Source organism: Pezoporus occidentalis, unplaced genomic scaffold (assembly GCF_034315485.1).
Source record: "Pezoporus occidentalis ecotype Australia unplaced genomic scaffold, CSIRO_AGI_Poc_V1 ctg30, whole genome shotgun sequence".
NCBI classification, from domain to species: domain Eukaryota; kingdom Metazoa; phylum Chordata; class Aves; order Psittaciformes; family Psittacidae; genus Pezoporus; species Pezoporus occidentalis.
This window is the reverse complement of record NW_026914941.1, coordinates 4,358,271-4,381,931: the sequence shown is the minus strand read 5'-3', so window position 1 is coordinate 4,381,931 and position 23,661 is coordinate 4,358,271. Positions and strand designations below refer to the sequence as shown.

At 36.3% G+C, this 23,661-nt stretch overlaps 1 long non-coding RNA gene across 1 annotated transcript in view; it reads right to left on the bottom strand.

Annotated features, from left to right (window-relative positions):
* LOC134168106 (uncharacterized) overlaps positions 1-23,661 on the bottom strand; it is a 70,967-nt gene that overhangs the window by 13,009 nt on the left and 34,297 nt on the right. The window contains exons 2-3 of the long non-coding RNA XR_009966420.1: positions 19,063-19,127; positions 172-299 (exon numbers count right to left, since the gene is read on the bottom strand). This is a non-coding gene — a long non-coding RNA (uncharacterized LOC134168106). The remainder of the gene's footprint in view (positions 1-171; positions 300-19,062; positions 19,128-23,661) is intronic.

Sequence of the window (23,661 nt, the reverse complement as noted above, 5' to 3'; positions counted from 1 at the left end):
CACACGTCTATACTTCATTTTGCTGCTTTGCCACTGGAAAAAATAGCTGGGTTTTGTTCTGTTTGGGGATTTTCTTTTGGGCTCCCCCCTCCCCCCGTTTTTTTTCATCTAGGGTAGCTCTGCATCACAGAAACATGTCTCCCAAAATGAGACAGTGGGAATATCTGTTACCTTTAAAACCTTCCCAGGAAGTCTCAAACCACTGAAGTTATCAAAAAGATTTCAAATATGTAATGCTATTTGTCAGTCTCTTCTTCAGTTTTAAAGCTCTCTAGTACTCAGTTTAACTTCTTCTTGACCTGAAATCAAAAGTTTGTGCCTAGTTGTATTTTGAGCAAGTAAGCCACATTATTTTACTGTTAAAACAACCGGATTCCTATCTTCAGTAAATGACCAATCTAATATTTCTCTCAGTTGAAAAAAATATAATCTTTGTCTTTTCTAACACTGCAGCTGTTAAACTCTGCCATTCCCATTTTATTTTACAGGGAGTGTCTTTCCCTCCACCCCCACTGGAGGATGCTCTTTGCCCAGGTCAAGCTGCATGCTCTGCTGCATCTCTATGAGTGCCAATAGAGTGCATCGCCTGTCAACTTTACTTAAATGCTGCTAGTTTATTAGCCCTTAATGTTTTTATGTAAGGGCTACAGTGAAGTAAAAGGTGGCTACAGTTCTTTGTAATATTCCAGCAATCCGCCTGAGTAACTGCTGCAATTTTCTTTCTCTCTTCTTTTCTTTTGTTAGTTATACAATAATCACAGCAATCACTTTTCACCATTAATTCAAGTGGTACAATACAGTTTCTGGACAGAGAATGCACAATTCATTTTAAATGGCAATATTTCCATTTGACTACTTTAGAGTGAAAAAAACACTTCTGATCTTTAGAAGCTACCTACTGGAAAGGATTACAAAAATTGCTAACATAGAGGAATACAGAAAACAGCGGTGATAACCCTTTGAAATGAGGTAGAATGAAGATAGTGCCCCTCAGACATGCAGTGAACTGTTTTTAATACACAACAGAATTTTATACTGCATATATATAATATGTAAAATAATACAGTGAATATATAGTGTTGTGTTAAATGCAACATTTAAATTTGAAACCACTGAAAAAGAACTCCTCCAAAAGGCAAGTAGGAGAACTGGGCATTCTAAATGGATTAGATAGTTAGTCATACCTTTTCTTAACCAGAATAAAATTGATTATTAAAATGTTATTTGAGTTTTCACTTGTGTTTACCTTTCAATCTTGAATATGCTTTATGTTCATTAATTTTATTTTTTTTGGGGGGGGGGGGGTAGGGCATTCTACTGAATCCTCAACACCAAAGACTGCAAAGAAAGCAAGAATTATCTTCAATAAAGATAAAGATAATTCTTAAGAAGACCCAGGAGGTAACTCTTGTATCACCTCAGAAAGGAGGAGGCACCAGCCTCCTGTGTGGATTTTTGACTCATCAGAACAGACCATGAGGGTAGAAAGACGACTAATCCTTGGAACTAAGCAGATAACTCTTGGGACAGAAGTGGGATCATTGCCATGTGAGAATCAAGCCACTACATTTTAGCTAAAATAATTCACTGTGCAATCTGGTTAGGCTAAATGCCTCCATGATGCAAGTCAGAGATGGCCTTTGACTACATCTGCAGCCTGGATCATTACCAAAACTCCATCTGTTTCTGCTTGTACTACAATAGTCTTGATCAGAATGAAAATGTAATTCAGGATGGTATAAAAGGTTCAAAATAATTAAAACCTGCTTACTGGATAGTTTATGCTTGTTTGTTTTGTTTTTAAAAGAAGATACATAGTTTCTGAGACAAAGTAGCATGCTTTTAACAAGCTTAAACATAATCAGCAGGAGTTTAGGTACTGGCCTTGGACTTTGGAACCATTGCCCAGAGTACCAGCTGTAGAGTACTAATCAGAACTAGCAGCCACAATAAAAATGCAAGTCCAGAGTCAGTGCCATGATGCACTTGGTCACATGGGATTCCATGATAAAACATGAGCAGGAAAATGAGATCAAAACACAGCATTTAGGCCAAGCAGCAAGTGAGTCATCCCTATTTGGTACAAGCCAGTCTGCTTCACTGATCCTTGTGTTTACTGTGCCAGCAAGTTAGAACATGTCTGCAGTAATGCAACCTGCAGCTGCAGGGTGGAAACAGGCATCTCATGCAATGCGGTCAAATTTTACAATCTCACTAGCCAGCCTTTTACCTGTAGGAATGTCATACATTCCAGTGGTGCCAGTATATTTCATGACATCATCACAGCATGTTAGAGACTTATGAAAATTAAGGTAGATATAGGCTGGGTATGAATTGTTATCAGTGGCTGTCTAACTCCAAATCTCATCTAGCTCCTATATTGCAGACAATCTATGGATACAGAAAAGAAATAGAGCAATGATTAGACCACATTGATTCAGCAGCCACTGTACTTGAGCCCAGCAGAAGACTGGAAGGGGCCAGGGGATAGAGCTGTTTTGGATTTCCAGTATTTTTCCATTTTTATAATGAAGTATATTATTCTAAATTCAGCCTTGTTGTTATTTTCTCTCATGTGACCTAATTGCGTATAAATAGAGAAGGAATTTAAATGATGATGAATATTGACTTATTTACCCTTTAGTTTGACCAGGAAGGTATGTGAAAACTAAATTAAAATACTTCATTTCAAAGTAACATGCTTTAGTGCTAATTTCTTGTATCCAAAAAATACAGAAGGTATCATGGAGGTCTACATGAGCTGGACATAAAGTTGCAGTTTTCAGAGAATATATGTAAATTTCTATATATCACATGAAAAGCTCCAGAATGAATTATTTGAAGTTTTATATTATTCACACAACATTAAACATGGAAAACTCTACAACCTAATCAAGAAAATACACAAAAACAGTTTTTTAATTCTTAGAAATAAAATTAAGAGAAACTAATCACTATTTCTGATCTGCATTATAATTTCCTTTTCTTACTTAAACCTCTTTCTACAGCTAAGCAGTCATAAGTATTTCTGGTATTTAGTTATTTTTCATTAGCATACTTGAAGAGCTGAGATTTGTTTTAACATTAGCACAATTTTACAGTTCTATCTTGCAGTACTTCTCATGCTACCAAAGTAGACAGATTTAAGATGGAAGCTCTTTTAGCTGCTGTCAGTCATTGGCACCAGTTAATTCATTTTTATAGTACCTTTCTCATTAGAAGCTTTTTCCAACTCCCATTCGAGTCACAGAATCTAGCTAATAGTGCTCATCAAAAGGTACTATGCTGTACACTGTATTACAGGTATTTTACAAAATAACTCTAACCATATGTAAATCTAAGTTCTAGTTGATTATAAGCCCTTCACAAGGATGAATTGTTGTAAACCAATCTTCTGCAAATGGAAATGATTGCAAAGCCAATTTTATGCATACTACATATTCTACCACTAACTCTTAGAGTCTAAAAGAAAAGAACTCCTTCTTTCCCATTAAAATTATTCAATTATTGAAAACATACGGCATTCTTTCCCAGTTAATTTACGCAGAGCAACTAATGAAAGTACTTCAGTGTAACTGGGCTTCAGTTGGAACTAATATCAGAACAGTAATGTCGTCGCAGCATGGGTCTAATTAATCAGTTTTTAAACTAATTCTGAGGGCTTTTTAGTAAATGCCTGATTTAATAGTTTTAACTATTAACTATTTAATAGTTTTAACTAGTCAATATATGACTCGGATAAAAAGAGCAATTGTTTTCGAACATTATAACAAAGGCTCCCTCCAGAAATGTATCCACCCAATCATTTTGAGATGCTTTTCAAAAGCAGCTCACTGTTTTTCTAAAGGACTTAACTACAGGTCAGCTGCAGCAAAGCCTGCAACAGGATTTAAACAGAGGGTGGCCAAATCTTGAGGTCTACATGGTACTCTCAGGCATAAATGGTTCCTGAGGTTTCTCTCAGCCCTATGTTTCCATAGTTATACAACCCATATGTTTCCATTTTCATTTTCAGAGAAACACCTATCATAAACTGAATTTAATACAGCAGGTCCACAATAGTTAGATGCTAAATAAGGTCACTTGTTAATTACACTGAAAGCGTGACTTGTTAGGACATGACTGTTTTAAAAATATATTAAAATATAATTACATAAGGAAATGACATTTCACTTTATGAATCTGTTTTTATGGAAGTGAGACTGCTATGAAGTAATGGATGTTGCAGTTCTTTGGAAGCACCCTTATGGGGATTACTGCTTGCCCTTACTCTGTGAAGAACCTGATTGTGCTTTAGCTTTATGCAGTAACTTCATGTTTTCAGTTGAAATCCCCTGGTGATATCCTAACTCACTCTCACTGGGAGATAGCAACCGTATTTAACAGAGGAAACTTTGTGTTTCCTGGTCAGTATACATCTTGCTCTCATGTACAGATTTACACATGGTTCAAGTCGCAATCAGTGGAATGAAGCTTTATTTCAATGTAGTAACTTTTCTGATGTACACATTTACCATGCACACAAACTCCTTAGTTCACTACATCTTTTTTCCGGTAACAAAACTCTACGTTTTCTGAAAGTCTAGCAATAGCTACAAAATGTAATGTTTACAATAGCCTCTGAATGTATCACCCCTTTCCCTCAAGAAAATAAACTGATACCTGATGTCTATTTAGATTTTTCCTTGAGATGGAGTGCTCTCTAATTTTTTTAATGTGTATTTTATTAGCAAGTGATAAACAGAAATCGGCTTATTCCAGACAATTTCTGCTAGAATGCTGTGTAGCAGCAATCCTAGCTACCTTAAATACCAGGAAATTGTTATTACAGTTTTCATAATCTGGAACAGTCAGAGTCTTAAATGCCTCCGCACATTACTGTTCCTGTTCAATTCATCATGCCTCTGCACCACTTGCTTCCTCCATGTTCTTGTAAATGAGTGCTTCCCCATTTTCTTCTATCATCTCCAATTACCTTTCAAGTATGTATAAAGGACAGGATTTTCCTGACATCTCTTTTAGCATTCTGAGGCCAAAACCCAGATAAAAATTCTTTAAAATAGCTTAAACCCTGTTTTGCACAATTGTATAATAACTGCTATAGTACCAGGACTGTTGGCATCATTACAACAGTAGATCTTTGGTATCTACCTACAGGGGGGCAGAACTAGGTACTCAGTAAGTAGACAACCTGATTGTTTGCATTTACCTCTAATCAATTCAGATCAACTCATCACGGTGAAAAAATGAGTTTAAACTTTATAGGCAGAACTTGAATATGAGATGCAGTTGGCATGTGAGCACCTTCCTGGGAGCCCACTTACCTCTTTACACTGAATGTGTCAGAGTTTGAGGTTAATTTCAGTAAAATTTATCAAATAACTGACTTAACCAAACACACAGTTAGTAAGAGCTATAACCATGAAATGCTTAAGATCAGCCTATTTCACAATCACTAGGCAATCCCAAAGATAATTTCTAATTTGCTTAGGTCTTACACTAGTTACCTTTAGCAAGTACTATGAAGAAATCATTCTACAGTTTTCTGAGCTATTACGGTTTCTCTCTGAGTACACAGTGATTCTCGATACAGACAGTGAAAACTACAGACAATTTAAAATTGTTGAACTTTTGAAGTACCTCTGGCAATTGTACAACAACTAAAAAATAAAAAAGAATTCACAGATTAAAATCAAAACATAGAAAATCTCTAGGAATCCTGGACACGATTCTTTGGTTCTAGCAGTACATTTTCTTCCTACTCTTTCAGCAGTAAATCACACAACAGTAAATCACACAACCCTTTTCAAATGATTCCCTTGCCTATCCTTCTTTTCCTTTTCTTGGGAGCCAGTGATAAATCCCTGAAGCACAACACAGGGACTATGCTGCAGAATCCTTTTAACAACCCCTTCTGGGAGATTTAGCAAAGACAGACAGCTGCAGACTGTTACACTGAGGTTGGAAGAAGCAAAAACCTCAGCCTTGACTACAAATCTTCAAGGCTGTTGGAAGCCCTAAATGAAGTGAAAGGGGAAGTCAGGAATCCCAGATAGCAAATCACCAGATCAGATTAGTCCCTGATCATGCTTTCAGTACTGCCTGTGTAACCATAGCAAACCAATGCCTCTTGGAAAGCATAAGCTTAAGGAAAGAAATAATCTTTCTGAAGTAGACGTAAAAGCCCATTTTGAACCTCAGATTTGCTAGAGATAGGAACAGCTATTTCTGATGGATATGAAAGTTTCTTGTACCTATAGGCATCTTTTGCGTGATGCCTTTGAAAAATGGCTATAAATAGGCAAAACCTTTTTTTCTGAGAACGTATTTTCCCTGATGTTTACTCAGTGAATCTTCCAATTATGAAACAATTTACTTCCTGACAAAAACATGCCTTTCCTCCACATTTTATAACATTTGCATTATACGCACAGGGCTTCTGCCTGAGAGTAAAATCCACATTAAATGTTCTTGTGACCTTTTAAAATTGCTATAGAAATACTGGCTTGTGTTTCTTTCTCTCTGTTTCCTATAATACACTACTCATTCCTAATACTTTTTACTGTCAGTTAATCAGAAATTAGAAAAACAAAACCCTAATTGTGGAGTGAAAGTTGATGCAGCTATAGCACTCTGCAAATAACCACAGCTACTTGGAGTCTATTCATGCAGCAGAATACATTGTGCTGTGCTCTGTGCGTGTGGGAGCACACCACAATACTTGCTGATTATGGTATAATTGACATGAGCCTTCCCCACACTCCACAGTCTCCAGTTAACATTTGAATTTTATATCACATAAAATAGAACATGAGTGCATTATGCATATAGAAAAGCAACTCAAATAATAGTAGTTGTTACAACTGTATATCCCTCAGCACATTAAAACTTTTCCCACCAAGAAATATGCTGCGATGGCTTTTGCAATGAAGACTGTTTCATCCTCCTTCCTCAACTGTCTTAATTATTGTAGAATTTGAAATTAACTGCAGGAAATGTACATGCTTACAATTTATTTCACAAAATATTTTTACTATCAAAAATAGCAAAGGCTGAACTTGAGTAGCATATTATGAAATGATGAGTACATCACAGGATTTCTTTAAAATGACTTTTCACAAATTTAGATTTCTATGAACTGTAGATTTCTTAAATTTAATAGTTTAAATAAATAGCTGATATCCTTGGGAAATAATTTCATATTATTGGCATCATAAGCTCTTCAGCACAGGATGTTTTGAGTGTATTGTGCTTAAAGAAAGGCCTTGTTCCATAGATATGATACAGAATAAGACTGTTAGCGAGTAAAATCTCTTAAAATACTTCAAGTAATAAAGCATCAAAATTCTATTATAAATCATAAAAATATATCTCTTTATTCTATGTTCTTCTGAAAACAGGAGGAAATTGCAAGTCCTTGTGTGTTCCAATTTACAAATGAAACTTCATGCTGCAGAGCAGGCAGCTATCAGTGACAATGCAGATACAATGGGATGAGCGTATAAGCAGTAACACATAGTGAAGTGTCAGCTCAAATAAAAACACAGATCATTTTTTTCTCCCATTCGGTAAACAAAGAACACTTACAAAGGGCAGCATTAACACAGAGGTAGAAGAATGTCTACCCTTAATGGTGCTGTCAGAAGAAAGGGAGAAGGGACTGATTAAAATCTAAACGCCAGGAATCCAGACATTCCCAGGACATGCAATAATTTGTAAGAACTAGAAGAAAAGAATATTGAAGGAGAAAATAAGTCAGACCTGTCAGATAAAGTCAGTGAGTTCATGATTCATCAATGCTTCACTGTTAGCCCAAAGGTCAAATATGCAAGAAAAGATATTGAAACACTTTATATTCCAGCAAAATGCTAAACACACATTAAACTTAAAAGCCATAAATTAAAGCAAGATATCACAGCCTCCTTATATTTTATTGCCTGACTGCTCTGTGACCAAAGGCAGCAGGCTTTCTCTTTTTTTCCCCCCCTTTTTGCTAAATTGACTATGAAAACCAGCCTGTAGCTCTCAGAGGCATCTGGTGTCCAAATACAGATTCTCACCGCATTTTGACTTTTGCATGAGATGATCATCATTTGATGAGCCTTCCTGCTCCCCACCACCAAGAATATAAAATACCTTCATAATTTTCTCTTAGGATTTTGAAATTATTTCTGAATTATGACAGGTTAAGGGATTACTTCTCAAACTGCAATTTGCAGAAGAAATCAACTTGGTAAGAACCTAATAGTCAATACCAGTTTATGCCATCTCGTAATCGTACCATTAAAAAAAGTGAGATCCTCGCGTTTGACGTGGTAACTTTATTGGAACATTGCAGTTTGTCATTCTGGTGCACATCAGATTACCCTGTTAGTGAGTGAAAGGGTTACAGTGAATTTCCAGCTGGTATGGTGAGAGCCTTATGACTACTACAGGCAGAAGATAGCATTTGTCCCTGTGGCAAATACATATGTACATAGATATTACCTTACAGATATTGTAGTGTTTATAAATGAACTGAGACACAAACTACGCAGTCATCTGGTGCCTCTGGACATAGGAAATTCTAAGTTATAAAAGTAATTGGTCTAGCATATACTCATTTAAATGTAAGAATTTGTCACTAGAAAATGATAAATTAAGTCAATGTAATTACTCAAAGCAGTTTCTCTTTCGTAATCTTAGGTAGATGCACATTCTATATAGCTGAATAATGTGAAGTTATAGAACTATGAATTATATTACTGTGATTGGATAAAAGACAAAAAAAGAAAAGTAACCAGATGACAACACAACAAATCTTGCTTCTCAATGTTTATAAAGAAAAATAAATGATGACTTATATGAGGTAGTTCAGTTCTCTGCTACCTAACGGTACAGACATTAAGCATTTTAATGTTAAGGGTATCTAGCTATCTAAAAATCCTTTTAAATAACTCCAGAAGCAATTTAGGCCATTAGTGATTTCAGTGGCTGGGAAGTGTGGAAACCAGTGGTCAAAAATAATTTTGCATTTAAGTAAAAAACATTTTTGGTGGATGTTAGCACCTGACAACTAACTTGATGGGAATTCTTTTGGTTTTATTTCTTACCCTGAGACAATACTTCAGGTTGGAAAAGGTCCTGTAGTCACTTAAGGCAGGTATGATTTCAGTTAGACCCAAAGTTAGGCCATGTTTTTCAGGAGCACAACCAGCTGAGGTTTGAAAATCTCCAGGGAAGTAGATTAATCCAGGCAGGATGGGGAGGAGAAACGAAAGAATGTAAATGGGTTGAGATAAGAACAGCCTAATAACTGAAGTATAATACTATTACTACCTAAAATAATTATGAGGAGAACAACAAGGGAAGAGAATATAAAACAAGGGGAAAGGGAAAAAAAAAAACACAACCAAGAAACACAAGTCATGCACAACACAACTGCTCACCACCCACTGACCAATACCCAGCCTGACCTGAGCACCGATTGGTCCCTTCCGTGTTAACTCCCTCCCGTTTATAAACTGGGCATGACATGCTCTGGTATGGAATACCCCTTTGGCTAGTTTGGGTGAGGTATCCTGTCTCTGCTCTCTCCTGGCTTCCTGTGCCCCTCCTCACTGGCAGAGCAGGAGAGACTGAAAAGTCCTTGATCGCATCAGTGTGTTATCAGCAATGTCCTCAGGCTACAGCCAAAACACAGTACTGCACCAGCTACTAGGAAGAAAATTAACTCTATCCCAGCTGAAACCAGGACAGCAAACTTCAAGTAATTTCACTTGACAGCTAAATGAAGAGCATAGCTATATGCATTCCCACTGGTTGTATGTGAATCCATGCAGGGATCAAACTACGATATTTACAGTCTTCACCCCACTACATAAAACCTTAATCTTCTGCTGTGATCACAGATAATAATGCCATTCATTTTGGTTTCATCATAAAATCAGGTGGCATCCAGATAAGGCATGATCAAACACAGAGAAACATTAGTTTAATTGGGACACAGGCTCATGTGTGTAGCCTCAAAATCATAATAATCACATGTTTAAAAAGATTTGAATAATATTGGGTTGCAGAATTTAGCTGTAGGCTATGATCTCAGAGATAATTACCCATAATGGAACGAATAGAAATTCTGTGTACTTCTGTTCCTTTGGTGCAATTTAAAATGCACTGCAAATGAATCAGTAATCTAAGCACACATGGCAAAAATTGCATATATTATTCCTAATGTAGAATGTAAGTCCTTTCTTGTGGACAAAAGTAGTGGCCAGATTTAGGGTAACAAAGACAAAAAACTCCCCAACTACTCCTGACAAATAACTAATCATACATTTGTTTCTATTTCAGAATTATGAATGACAGGAATGCTTCCATCATCTGTTGCAGTAAAAGTTTATAGAAAACCTCAGTTATTTCTATCATTTTCAACATATCTTCGCATTAAAATGACTGAAGATCTGAATTCAGTTCTTACTTGCTGAAAAAGTTGTATGATAGGGTTGCTTCAAAGAGAATTTTTTTAATTGTAAAAACAGAAGTTGCTGAAGTTTTGTAAAGCTGGTCATTAACTCCCATATTTTGTACATGTTTATTCGCTATCTAACATAGAATAGGCTCCATTCCTAGATGCTTTATTGAGAACAACCAACTCCCTTGACTACAACCACAGCTCAGCTCACACTGTTATGTGACTGGATACATATAAGCTGAAGTTTAAATTGACCTAAATCACATTTATTTTATATATATATATATATAAATCTGTTAAAACCAATTTTGCTCTAAAATGAGCAGTGCTATGTTTATATTGGACATTAAAAGAGCTTTCTAAAACTGCATATACTAAAAAAGTGCCAGGGAGTTATATGGTTTCCAGAGGTCCCTTCCAACTTTGATTCTGTGACTTCTTATGACTTTATTCCACTTTAATGGTAGAGCACCAGAAAAAACTAAATTAGGCCCTTGCAAAAAGATGACAGTATTCTAGCAAAGAAGCAGATCCATTCAGGGCTAAAACACAAAACCTCTGGTTTATTTTTAGCCCTTTTGTAGATAGACTTACTGAACTGTATTATTTCCAGGCTCAAGTAAACAGCTACTGTGTCCTCTGAATTTCACAAAGGAACAGGAGCAGTTGTCTTGTAGCTGTCACAGGGAGGACACTAAAATGATACTTTTACTCAGTTTTGGCCCAAAATAAACTACCATTCATTTATTCACCTCTTAAAATAGTTCTTCCAATGATGTGACACATTTTTAGCCATATTGTCATGAATAGCAACACTGTAATTACATATAAGAATTCACTGAAGTAAATATCCAATTTCTGAAGTGTCAGACAACAGGCAGCATCATGCAGACTAGAGCTCCACATTTTAGTAGTAATCAATTCAACTAACAATAGAGCTGATTGACAGGAAGCTCAGTGCTATTAAAAGCCAAACATAACAAACCCCAGATTTTGTCTAAGCAATGAAAAATGTTTGGACCATCTACAGTCTCTACTCATGTTGTCTTCCTGCAGCAAAAACTGGAACACAGCTGAAAGCTGAAGCAGGTTTATTGCACCATCTTTAATTAACCTCCAAATCTGAACTGTTGCATGAAGAAGAGTAATCACTGCCCGATTTTTGTACCACATTTTTTGTGAGGTAATATTCATGGGGCCAGGAGAAACTGCAAAGGAATCTCCACATACAGACTTCTTACTTGGTTAATACTGGCTAATAATTACTATTAGTTTGATTTCTAGAGTTAAGAAGCTGGCTGTAATCATCACCTAGGATGTGAAACTGTGAGACCAGTAGCGGGAACAGCCGCTAACTGTTACTACCTCCATAAATGCTATCCTTTAAAAAAATACCTGTGGTTTGTTGTGATTCTGGTACACAAAGGCTGGAAAATAGCAAACAGACAAACTTCTATGGAAACACAGTTAAATGAAATGACAAAATCCTTTTCAAGTTTTTCCCTATTTACTATGTATTTACACACTGAGGAGTAAACCAAAAATCTACTACACCAGTGTGAGGATCAGCTATAGAAAAACAATTGTAATAACCTGTAACTACTGTCTTTTCCTCTTGACCTTAAAAGTTCACTGCCATTTCTCCATGCAGCAAGAATAACCTGAGACATTCTATCTTTCTATGACATGATGAATGAGCTTTGATTAAAAGTAGCTAAAAGAAGAAAAGCTACTAATGTGTTTTATACAGGGCTGATCAGTTCCTGACATGCAATATTTCATTTGCTTTAGGACATTAAGAAATGTTGTGTACCTAAAAACAACAGCTTGTATGATAGTGTATCTATCATTACATACATCATAAAACCAAGAAGGACATAAATTTGTTTCTGCCTGTTAAAGTCTAATTACCTGTAAAATCATTACCTGGCACTTTAACAAATTGACACAATCAACTTAATGATCCTTCACATATTAAAATTTGCAATGTGTTCCTGCTTGCTGCCTGTCCAAACCACAGTGAGTGTCTGCTGGTTCAGATGACATCACAGCAAGGGTCAGGTCTTAAATTTTTCCGTTAAGTACAAGTGATTGCAATTCTGTCACTTGCTACAGTACCTGCATTGTCTCATCAGCTCTACAGAGCTTGGGATGAAGCTACAGAACTTTGTAACATCCTCTCTTTACAATTATACTAAACACTACTGTCCTGTGCAGTCCTCTTCCGCAATAGCTGGAGTGAAATGTAACAATCATGTTCAGAATACGGACTCCAGGTAATGCTATACATGACAGCATCATCCATAGCAGTTAATTATCAGTTTCTTTTAACACCCAAGTAAAGATATCCATGTTATAAAACTCATGTGATGCTAGACTGCATAGCTGCAAGAACATTCCTTCTGACCATCCGCCCTTAGTTCCTTACACTGATTTATTTGTTTTGCAGCATGTTCTAGCAGCCCAAGAAATATGACTAGACACAATTTATTTTTTTCCCACTGAAATAAAAAAATCTCTGAAAATTACAAGTCCATGTGAGACCAAACCAACTTAGAATATATAAGCTGAAAATCTTGTAAGCCAGCATATACTACTGTACATAGGAAATATTAGCTTTCTACAACTGTTGACTCTCAAAAGCCCTATGTTCAATGCTATAATATTTTCAGCCATGAAAGACTACTTAAAAGTAAATGAAGTGACTTCAAACAAAGTTTTCTACTTCAAAGTCGTGTAGCAATAAACTCATTAGATATTGAAGGAATGTAACTTTGCAGGTGTTCAGCTGCTGTTAAGTACGTGCTATCTCTTCTGAATTCGAAAAAATGGTACAATGCCTTTAAGTAAGTTCTTAAAGCTTTCTTATTGCCTGGGAAAAAAAATCCAACCCCCCAAATAGATAAACAGACTATTTCTGTGAGAGATCAATATACAATTATCAGATGCTCCTTCCCTGAAAAAAAAGGCTTTTGTAAAGAATAGCCCTATCAGAAATATGTACTAAGAATGACTATTTAATGCTGGTATTATTTACAAGTAAGCTACACCATACACTCGTACATCTCACCCTCCTTGACGTTATTATGTGATAGCTGACCACAGCCAGCCATGTTCTCCCGTAATAGATTTAGAGAACATCATGGTGCATAATATGTGAACCTATAGAGACAAAACTTAATAAAAGATAAAAAAAGAAAAATCAGAATACATTTTATTTAGCCTGTAACATGACAGATGTTTACTATGTAGACAGAGTAAACATTAAGGAGAGATTATGTGTAAATTTTCACATAGTAAGCAGTCATTCTCTCACTTTTCTATTAACTCAGCTTGAATAAGGAGAATTACCCTGCAACAAGAAAAATAAACTAGGAAATGGAGGTTCATCACACACATGTGCTCCTGCCCAACATTTTGCTAACCGAACAGACTGCAGCTGCGTTAACACTGCCACTATAAAAGATATTATATGGTACCATATGTGAAAAGGGATATGACAGTAAGATCTGAAATAAGCATAAATGAATATAAACAGTATCGGAACTATAAAGTTAAATATTGCAGCCTTTCTTGATAGTTTGTACACTTCCTTTTGTCAGGTCTTAGATAACCAGACACTGGATGCATCTTTCTCATTCCTGTTCAGAACAGAAAATTTACATTTATAGCTCTGTGGATTATATTGCTCAAAAGATGTTTTCCTTCAGAAGAACTTAAGTCCCTCATTTACCCTGGGCCGAGATTTGCAAAGGGAATGGAAAGTGCAAGTGTTTTTTTTGAGTGTTCCTTCTCTTTTCAGCAATAACATGCCACATGAGAGACCAGAACTGCAGGTGACAATTGCACAGAGTAAACAAGAGACTTATAATAAATTAAACTAGCTGTCATGTACTTAAACATATATGTTGAATTGCTTCCAGAAGTGACAACTGCTATTTGGAGTACCTTCACTGTGCTGAACTGTTCAATAGGAATTAACAATATCTATTCAGGACTAATACTGAAAATACCTTCAGGAAAACTAATTTCAGGCTGGTATCCACCTTCATTCTGAGCATCACACAAAAATTGTCTGCATTTCTTATCCTACCATAAATTTCTAATTAATCTGGAAAGATATCCCTAAAGAAGCACCAGCATTTTATAGTTTTACAGTGTGAAATTACAGCAGTCTTTCATATGCTACATTTCAAAAGCACAACTTTTGTAAGCAAAGCACAGACCTTAATCCCAGGCTGTGCTCTAAGCAAGAGTTGTGTCAAACAGAGAGAAATGAAAGCAAATAAAGGAAAATCAACTAAAACATCCAGGTATCGTGCATTCCAAGGCATCAATCCTCCCTTAAAGAGGAGGAGGAATAATGGTATGATCATGAATGCAAGCACTTAATTTACAGTTTTATGGCTAGCAGAAAAGCTTCACTGAAATTACAGACTAGTAACAGAATGACTGTACAGAGTAGACAGACTCTGAAATTCTATGTATTTAGTTTTCACACTCCTTTTCAAGGGGTATTGATTGCAGTTTAAAAAAAACCCAAGATCTGGATTCTCACAGTAGAGACCCTGCCTCTGCTCCCAAATCTATCTTAGATGAGATACTGCACTGAGTCACCGTTTTGGAGAAGGAAACTGCTTTCTGAATCAGGATAGTGTAAATATTGCTTATAAACAAACATGTCTTTAGAAAAAAAAAATCTTTGATATTAGGCAATATATGCAGAGAACCAGGATTTTACTCCAGGGAGATTTTCTGAGGTAGTGATTACCAGCATGAGGATTATGCAATTTAGCTGTCCTTCCTTAGCCCCCTTTCAAGAGTTATAGAGACCTTCCCAATATTTTTATTCTACTCACACAGAGTTTAGAATGCTGATTTTTAGGTTACTTAACTGTCCGCTTCCTCATACTTACAAAGAGCAACAGAAAAACACCCAACCTTTTTCGTTTTTTTTTCTTGCTTCTTGATAGTACTTCCTGGATTTCTCCCACAGAATTTTCTTTCAATTTTCATAACCATTCATTGAATCTTACCTATTTCTAATATATATTTATGTCAAAAGATATAATTAAAACAAAAATCAGTGAGAGACACTTGAGATCAAAATAGCTGCTTAATGAAGACACCAAAAACCCCCTTAACATTTCAAAAAAATAAAAGCTCACAATACAGCATATAACCTTCTAAGGTTTCTGTTATCTTCCTTCAGTCATTTATAAATGAAAGTGACACAAAAAATCTGTTATATTAGCTTTATTAACTCAGTTTTTTAAATTATTTTAAAGGTATACATGCAATAATACTCTTCAAATTAGAAAAAGTGAGCACTTCGAAAGACTGTTTCAAACAGTAATTCTGGTATTTAATCAATCCTTACACTGACATGTCACCAGTTTATCTTCTAATTAAAATAAGACAGTATCTTGATCAACAATCATAGGCAAAAACATCAATAAGGAGGGCGATTATGTGTTTAAATTTGTAACCTTTATAGTTTTTCATTTCTTTATCTTCTTGTCCTGGGTTTAGCAGTAGCAGTCAATTTTTCTCCTTCTTGGTAGCTGGCGCAGTGTTGTGTTTTGACTTTCAGCCTGGGAACAGTGCTGATAATACCGATGTTTTAAGTTGTTGCTAAGTAACGTTTACCCTGACCAAGGACTTTGTGAGGCTCATGCTCTGCCAGGGAGAAGGGGAAGCTGGGAGGAAGCAGACAGGACACCTGACCCAAGCGAGCCAAAGAGGTATTCCATACCACAGCATGTCATGCCCGGGGGGTAACCGGGAGTTACCCGGAAGGACAGGGGGTCTTCTAGGTCAGACTCATTTTTCGGCGGGTGGTACTGTATTCCCTTCCCTTGTTATTTTCTCTTATCGTTGTTGTTGGTGGTAGCGGTGGTGATTTGTGTTGTACATTGGCTGCTGGACTGTTCTTGTCTCACCCCGCGGTAGTTGCATTCTTTCAATTCTCCTCCCCATCCCTCTGGGATCGGGGAAGGGGAGAGCCCCCAGGGGGCGGGGGGGCGGCACAGGCCTTGACTGCTTCCAGTCCGGCACCACTCACTGGGAGTGAGTGAACGAGCTGTCTGGCTGGGTTTAAACCATGACACTTCTCTATGATAAAAGCAAACTAGCAGATTTTACAGTTTAACCGAAATATTAACATATTTTTTTCCTTTCCATGTAAACTATATTCCTACATACATAATATTGGAAATATCTCTTCAAAATTTTACAGATAAGAAAATTACCTATTTACTAAATTTATCCTTAAAAGAACACCCCAGGACAAAAAAAAACAAACCTGTCTGTTTGCATGCTTCCCATGCTGTAACCTTTTCTTACAGGTAACTAAATGGGAAGATGCCCTTCTATTACTAACTACAGTATTCAGACTGGACTAGACACAGACCACAATAAGATAATTGTGAACTACGTATTAGGAGATTCACACTACCTGTTTTTCTCTGCAGATCTGCTTCTGACAAAAATGTTCAATCTGATATATATAGCTAATATAGTAGTTGAAGATGCTGTAGAATCCCTTTCATAAAGTTCAACTATCAATTAAGGTAGAATTTTTTCCCCCACTCTATTTTAGCAAAAGATCATGCTTACCAGTCAGACAAACCACATTTATGAATGGCCCGTTTACTGTCAATTCTTTTTAAGCTAACATTTATACTTCATAAATCTCTTTCCTCCATTTTTACTAATTATCCTCATTGTATTATGATAGATAATAAGAGGGAATTATTTTTTTATCAGAACAGCTTTTCACATTTTGCTTTTTGTTCGCTATGTCTAGCAGTTTGTATTGTGTTTTAGGAACAATGACTTTTCACCAAATGGTGAAGCCATGGCAGAGCACTTATTCCTACAGCTGTACACATTCATTTTAGAATTAGGAGAAAATAATTTAAATTCAGTGAAAACACTGACATTTTTCTTGGAGCATTCTGCTTTAATCCTATTTGTATGTTCATAAGAAGCCAGTTTCTGCTGAACTACAAGATGAGAAGCATACATGATCTCCTAAGGGGCTCCTTCTGCATTCACTCACAGAAAAACTCACTAATGGGAAAGAAAAAACATTATAATGGATTTAAAATGCTCAAAATGGAAAAGCAACAAATGTGCATGTAATGCTTAATGAAACAGCATAGTCTATGAAAATTTTAGACAATATGGCCTTGCTCACACCTGAACTGTAAAAAAAAATGTATTTGAGAAGAATCCAGGAATAGTGCAAATTCTGGTAGCATTTCTTAACACACTGAGGAACCTGGGGATTGGAAAGCTCAAATATGAGACCAAGGAAGAAATTTTCTGAGAATGCTCTTGCCATTGAGAGAAGCTCTATACTCTTATGCATAAACACATCTTAACACAAGTACCCCCTAAACCCTCAAAAAATTTATATTCATTATTTGCTTATTAGTGAGAATGTAGTCAATACTGATTCATTTGGAAACTACTAGATAGTTTGTAAAAATCAAGATGTCCTCACCCATTTTTAAGAGGGAGTACTGTTTGGTATGTTAAAGGAAGGATCACGAAATTACTAAGAGGTCTTTTCTCATTGTGGATGTGGCTCATTAACATTAATGAGAAAACCCCTTCCACAGTGATGGGAGAAATAAAGATACCCCATATGCAACTAGACATACATGGCCCAGAGGAAAAATGAATAAAAATTAACTAACCAAGCAGAAGCTTGTTGCTTCAGTTAGGGTCAGTGATAGTTACATGAAATAGTAATTATTTACTTCCCAAAATATTTTAGAGCTGGTAAAACATCTATAGAAGCACTAAGGTACAATTCCTTGCTATTTCATTTAAATTTTGCTTTAACAAAATGTTCAGACACGCAGGTTTTAAAACCTCTAGCAACGAAGCTCAAATTTGGAAGTCACATTGCTTTCTATAGGGGTGTCTGACACAGGCCATGAAGAAGCAAAATCTGAAGGTCAAGAATGAAGCCATAATAATAGTGAGCTAAAAGCTAGAGGCACACTATTTCCACTTGAATTTTGAGTCAGAAAGGTCCCATTGCTATCATTTCTGTGATTACCCATGTTTTGGTCTGGCAATTTAAAGCTAACATGATAGGTTGATGACTGGGTATTTTTCCTTCATTTCATCTGGTTCCCTTACTGTCTGTTGTGTTTGATTTCTCTCCTTCCCTTGTCATTCACCTTTGGTTTTTCCCTGTGTTCATATTTATTCACTACAGAGCACTTCACTAGATATTAATCCACTCACTGCTTCTCCAACACATACCCATGATCTTAAAACCAGAAGAGCATTCATGTTACAATAGAAAAGCTGATCATAGGTACCTGAATTAATTCAGATAGGTAATACTTTCTCAGCAACTGTGGATTTGAACTTGCTGAAAAAAACATCAAAATGAACATACTGCAAAAAACACTTATCTTCAGTGCCTGATTTTCCTAACACATCAAATGTTGCCACACTGCTGATCTAATTAAAAATTACATTTGAATTTACATATCTAGAACTGTATACTCAGAAAAAAAATAGCTGTTTCACTTTAGTTTCTTGTGTGTGTAGATATGGTGACTTCTGCACCCCATTTTTCTTACCTATGTCATTTACTCAGCAAGAAACTACAGAAAAGTTGAATCCTCTATGCTCTTCTTACCTTTGCCTGGGTATAAAAGGCAGAGATGATAAGTGCAGCTCTACTACAATCTGTAGTTCAAGAAAAGGAAAGAAACAAAAAAAAACCCTACCGACAACCTGTTAGATGTACTATAGCTTTCACACTCACTAAACTGCCATCGTTGATTAAAAAAAAAATTGAAAAAAAAAAATCCATGGAAAGACTTTTGCAAACTTCCAAAGAAGTATCACTTCAGCAAACACTCCTTTAAATACAGCTATGTATACATTAAACAAATTATGTACTGACACATTTTTTGATTCAATGTTCCTCTGAAGAAAAGACTGTCTGTAAAACAATTTGTACTATCAGATACAGTATTTAACATCATTTCATCAAGAAAAGCTGGACCTCCAGGAGTAAGCTTCCTAGATTATACCACAGAAATTACATCGGACTTCTTTTAGAATTTGATTAGGTAAAGAGATAAATCATAATCAGTGCTTGTTATCGCTGCAGTCTATTTTTATTAACCCAACATGAGCAGTAAGCCAGATATCTGAATTTAAATGCAGTTGTTTTTAATCTAATGAAAATACTGTCTTTTAAAGCATCATGACTCAACACAGCAGTTTTTCTATTTCTTTCTGGTTTAGACTGAAGTCATTACTTCTCAGAGAACAGATTCTCGTAACAATGCTTTATTCTGCAAAGTACTCAAGATGATGATCATCATCTGTACAACATTTATTATTGCTCTTCAGCAAATATAAATCACAGACTGGATTTCTGAATCCAGATGTTTAGTCTTACTCTTTAGTCTTACAATGGCTTAAATCCCAGTCATTCCATTCAATGTAGTAAAGTTGTTGCCTATTACGTATTACATCAGGCAACCAAGATTTGTTATAGACCAATCTCCTCCTTACAAACTAATAAGAATGAGTAAAATAGTAAGACCTCCAACTCATTCAGCTGTTAAAATGAACCAGAACTGGAATACTGGGATTTGCTGAAAGTTTGTTTTTTCTACAAATACAGAGTTAAAAACTGTTAAAACCAAGAAAAATCATACCTATTAAAATATAAAGAATTACCTAGCTAATGAAAGTTTAATTAAGCATACACTCTTGACACAATATTTTAATGTTCTACATTGTTTATCCCAGTGTAAAGAGACTTAATTTTAATAAATTGATAGAAATTTCTCTTGTCATGAGTTCTGCTAGTCCTTAATTGGAAATCATTTATTATATTTACCACAAGCTGCAGTTATGAAGGGGAAAACCACCAAGTAGCTCACTAATCATAATACTTAAGTAAACACTGGAGCACAGAATTGCGTGGTTTTTTGGTTCGGTTCTTTCCAAGTACCACTTTTATATTAATTTCTTCTTTAAAATAAAAGCTTTTGGAATCAGATAATAATATATGACTGGTGTTTCCTACCATGGTCACTGGGCCACTGCCTCACCTCTCCACCCACAACACTTAATATTTAAACTATAAACATGAGAGAGAAAAAAAAGACGTTTTCAAATGTCAAAATGATGTTAAATGTCAAAATGTTCAAATTAACAAATCAGAGAAGATCAAGAGAGAAGGGTAAAGATCAAACAGACAATCCCACAATTGCCAGGTCTCGCTTACATAAGCAGAATATTGTCCATATGCTTGCTACAAGCAAGCTCTTCAAGAAGAAAAAACCCCACTGCCTGTGCTCTCTCGTTTCCTTAGATGGGAGTATGAAGATGAGCATATTGCTCCTGCTTTATTTTATACATTTTACTGAGGAAATAAAATGTCAGATTCAAATTTAAAATCTGTAAGCAAATGCTCTGGATTGCCCAGATGATGCACAAAGTTTACAAAAGGTCTTTCTCAGCTTTACTTGGCTGTGCCTGTTTCATCAGACTAGATACAGAATAGCAAGTCTGTTGGCACTAAGGACTTGATGTCCACAGCGCACATAATTTGTGGCTTTTACTCTGGAATACTTCTGTGATATCCCAGTTTAGGCAGACATTTTATTTCCATTTGATTGCAATAATCAATTCATCCTGTTTACTGAATGTTGGAGCATATCAGGTATGTCCCTGGATCATATCTTTAGTTTCATCGTAAAGAACGCAGCTAAGCACAGGATATAGGGATGAATGAGATATTCACTGCCAAAACACATTTCTAATCCAGACTGAAGTGCACATATAGGGACTGTAACTCTGTTAATAAGTAATGTGAAGCAGTAAATGTGGATGTATGTATAAAGAAATGGAGAAAATGACCTGTGGGTTTTAATTTGTGGATTTCTATTTACTTTGGACTCACTCCAGTCTGGTTCCCATTAGCAGCTGCAGTACATTACAAGATCCTTAGATACTTTTTCTCAGTCTAGTTTCAGGCAAGAGAATTCAAATTTTTTTTTTCCTAAGACTACTCCATGGTGGAGGTCAAAGCATGGTATATGCCAACACTCTAAAAGATTGCTTTGAAAGGCCAATCCTACCCTGAACTAAAATACTAGGTAGATGTGGCCTCACATCATCTCTACTTATAACACCTGGCAGTAGCAATCAAATTGTAGTTTCAATATATATTTTTGCATAGAAGAAAAAGCTGTAATTATTATGACAAACTGTCCTGGGTTCAGCAGTAGCAGTCATTTTTCCCCTTCTTGGTAGCTGGTGCAGTGCAGTGTTTTGACTTTCAGCTCGGGAACAGAGCTGATAACAAGGATGTTTTGGTTTGGCCAAGGACTTTGTGAGCTGGTGCTGAGGCGTTGTATTCTCTTCCCTTGTTATTTTCCTTTATCATTATTATCATTGGTGGTGTGACTTCATTCAGGCCACGATAGTCTACTGTTATCTTGTTGATCACATCTGTGGGGATCTGTCTACGTCCATCTTGCCATTTTATTCCCAAAAATTGAATCTCCTGTGCAGGTCCCTTGGATACCCAAAGGCCATTCAAAACCTTCAGAAATCTCAAACGATGCTGCAGTACTTGTCACTGGGGCTGGTGTAGCTGCTGTGCTTGCCGGCTCTCCCACCGCCAGCTTCTCTTTTCCTGAGTCCAGCGCTTCCTCCTCTGACTTGCTGGGAAGTGCTGCGTGGTCTCCTGCATCCTCCCGGGGCTCGGCGGGCGGCTTCCGGGGCACGCTCTCCGCCGTCGCGGGGCTCGGCTCAGCCGCGAGGCTCGGCTCGGCCGCGGGGGCTCCTCACGTGTACCAACCAGAGTCCTTGGTCAGGGTAAACATGGTGGTTTGTGTCCTGGGTGAACCCAGGACACAAACTTTGCAAAGGTCTAAAACAATGATAAAATCCCACAAATTTATAGAACAGCAAACCTACTTGATACAATGTTCTCAATCCCTTCAAAAGGTTTGATTCAAGGATTCTGATACTGGAAGTACATGCAGAAATCAGTTTCGGTTTTCATGTCACTTTGAAACTTCAGTTCTCCTTGTGGTTTTTTTGTTTTTTTTGTTTGTTTTTTTTTGAGATTTTTGTGCGTTTTCCCCAAATACACAAATAAAAACTACTGAAGCCATGCAGCTTTCTCAGAGTGATACATCCAAAAAAATAATTCCAAAAGCTTCTTTTTTGCTCATCTTAAGTTGAAAGCAATTTGGATCATATACGCATACACTAACAATATACCTAAAGTGCAGTATTTTGCTGGTCATTAGGATTTCAATTTATTTGTTATCCTAACATAACATACTAGTTTTGTTTCACATGGAAAATCCTACTGAAGAACAACAATGATAAAAATCACCAGTGGCACTATCTGGGTAGTTAGTGCTATTTTTAGTTTGAAAGCAACAGCTTTTGGTAACTTATTTGAATAATTTTAGTGGCTATTTCTAACTTCAAAGGCAAGACAGTTCTAATGTGGAGTGCGTGTCTTAGTTCAGCCCATGAATGTGAACTCTTCATGGCCCTGCCTAGCCCTCAAAGGGTGAAAAGAAAGTTCACATTCAATTCTGCAAAGAGATGAACCAGCAGTCAGCTTATGTTAAGATGGGAAGCAGCATCCAAAAGAGATTCACTATTCAAGACACACTTGTTAAGTCTACCCCATTCATAAACTTGCATTATTTCATACCTGTCCCTTAATTACCTAAAAATGATCAGTTTGGTACATACCAATTATAAATACTAATAATATCTGTAAGCTCAGACACATAAAAAGATACCTGGAGTAGAATATGTATACTGCATAGAAAACCAGTTTTCTTCATTGTTCACACTTAGTCTATGCCACAAAACATGGGTCACTGAACAAGCCATAAGTTATTTGAAATTCCAAAATGCAATTCCAACTGGAGAGAACTACAGCTAACATAGTTCTTGTATTGATTAACCTCTATGGTAATTATATGAAATTCTGTATATTTTAATTCAGCAGTACTCCATTTCATATATTTTCCAGATGCATTTTTCTTACTTATGAATGTTAAGTGCACGGACACAATATCTTGGCAATGTTTTCACACAAGTCTCGAGAAAGGTATTAACTACTGAGATTTAATAAACATTATTTATGTCAAGTCCCTTTGAGAATTACTCTGTCTGAA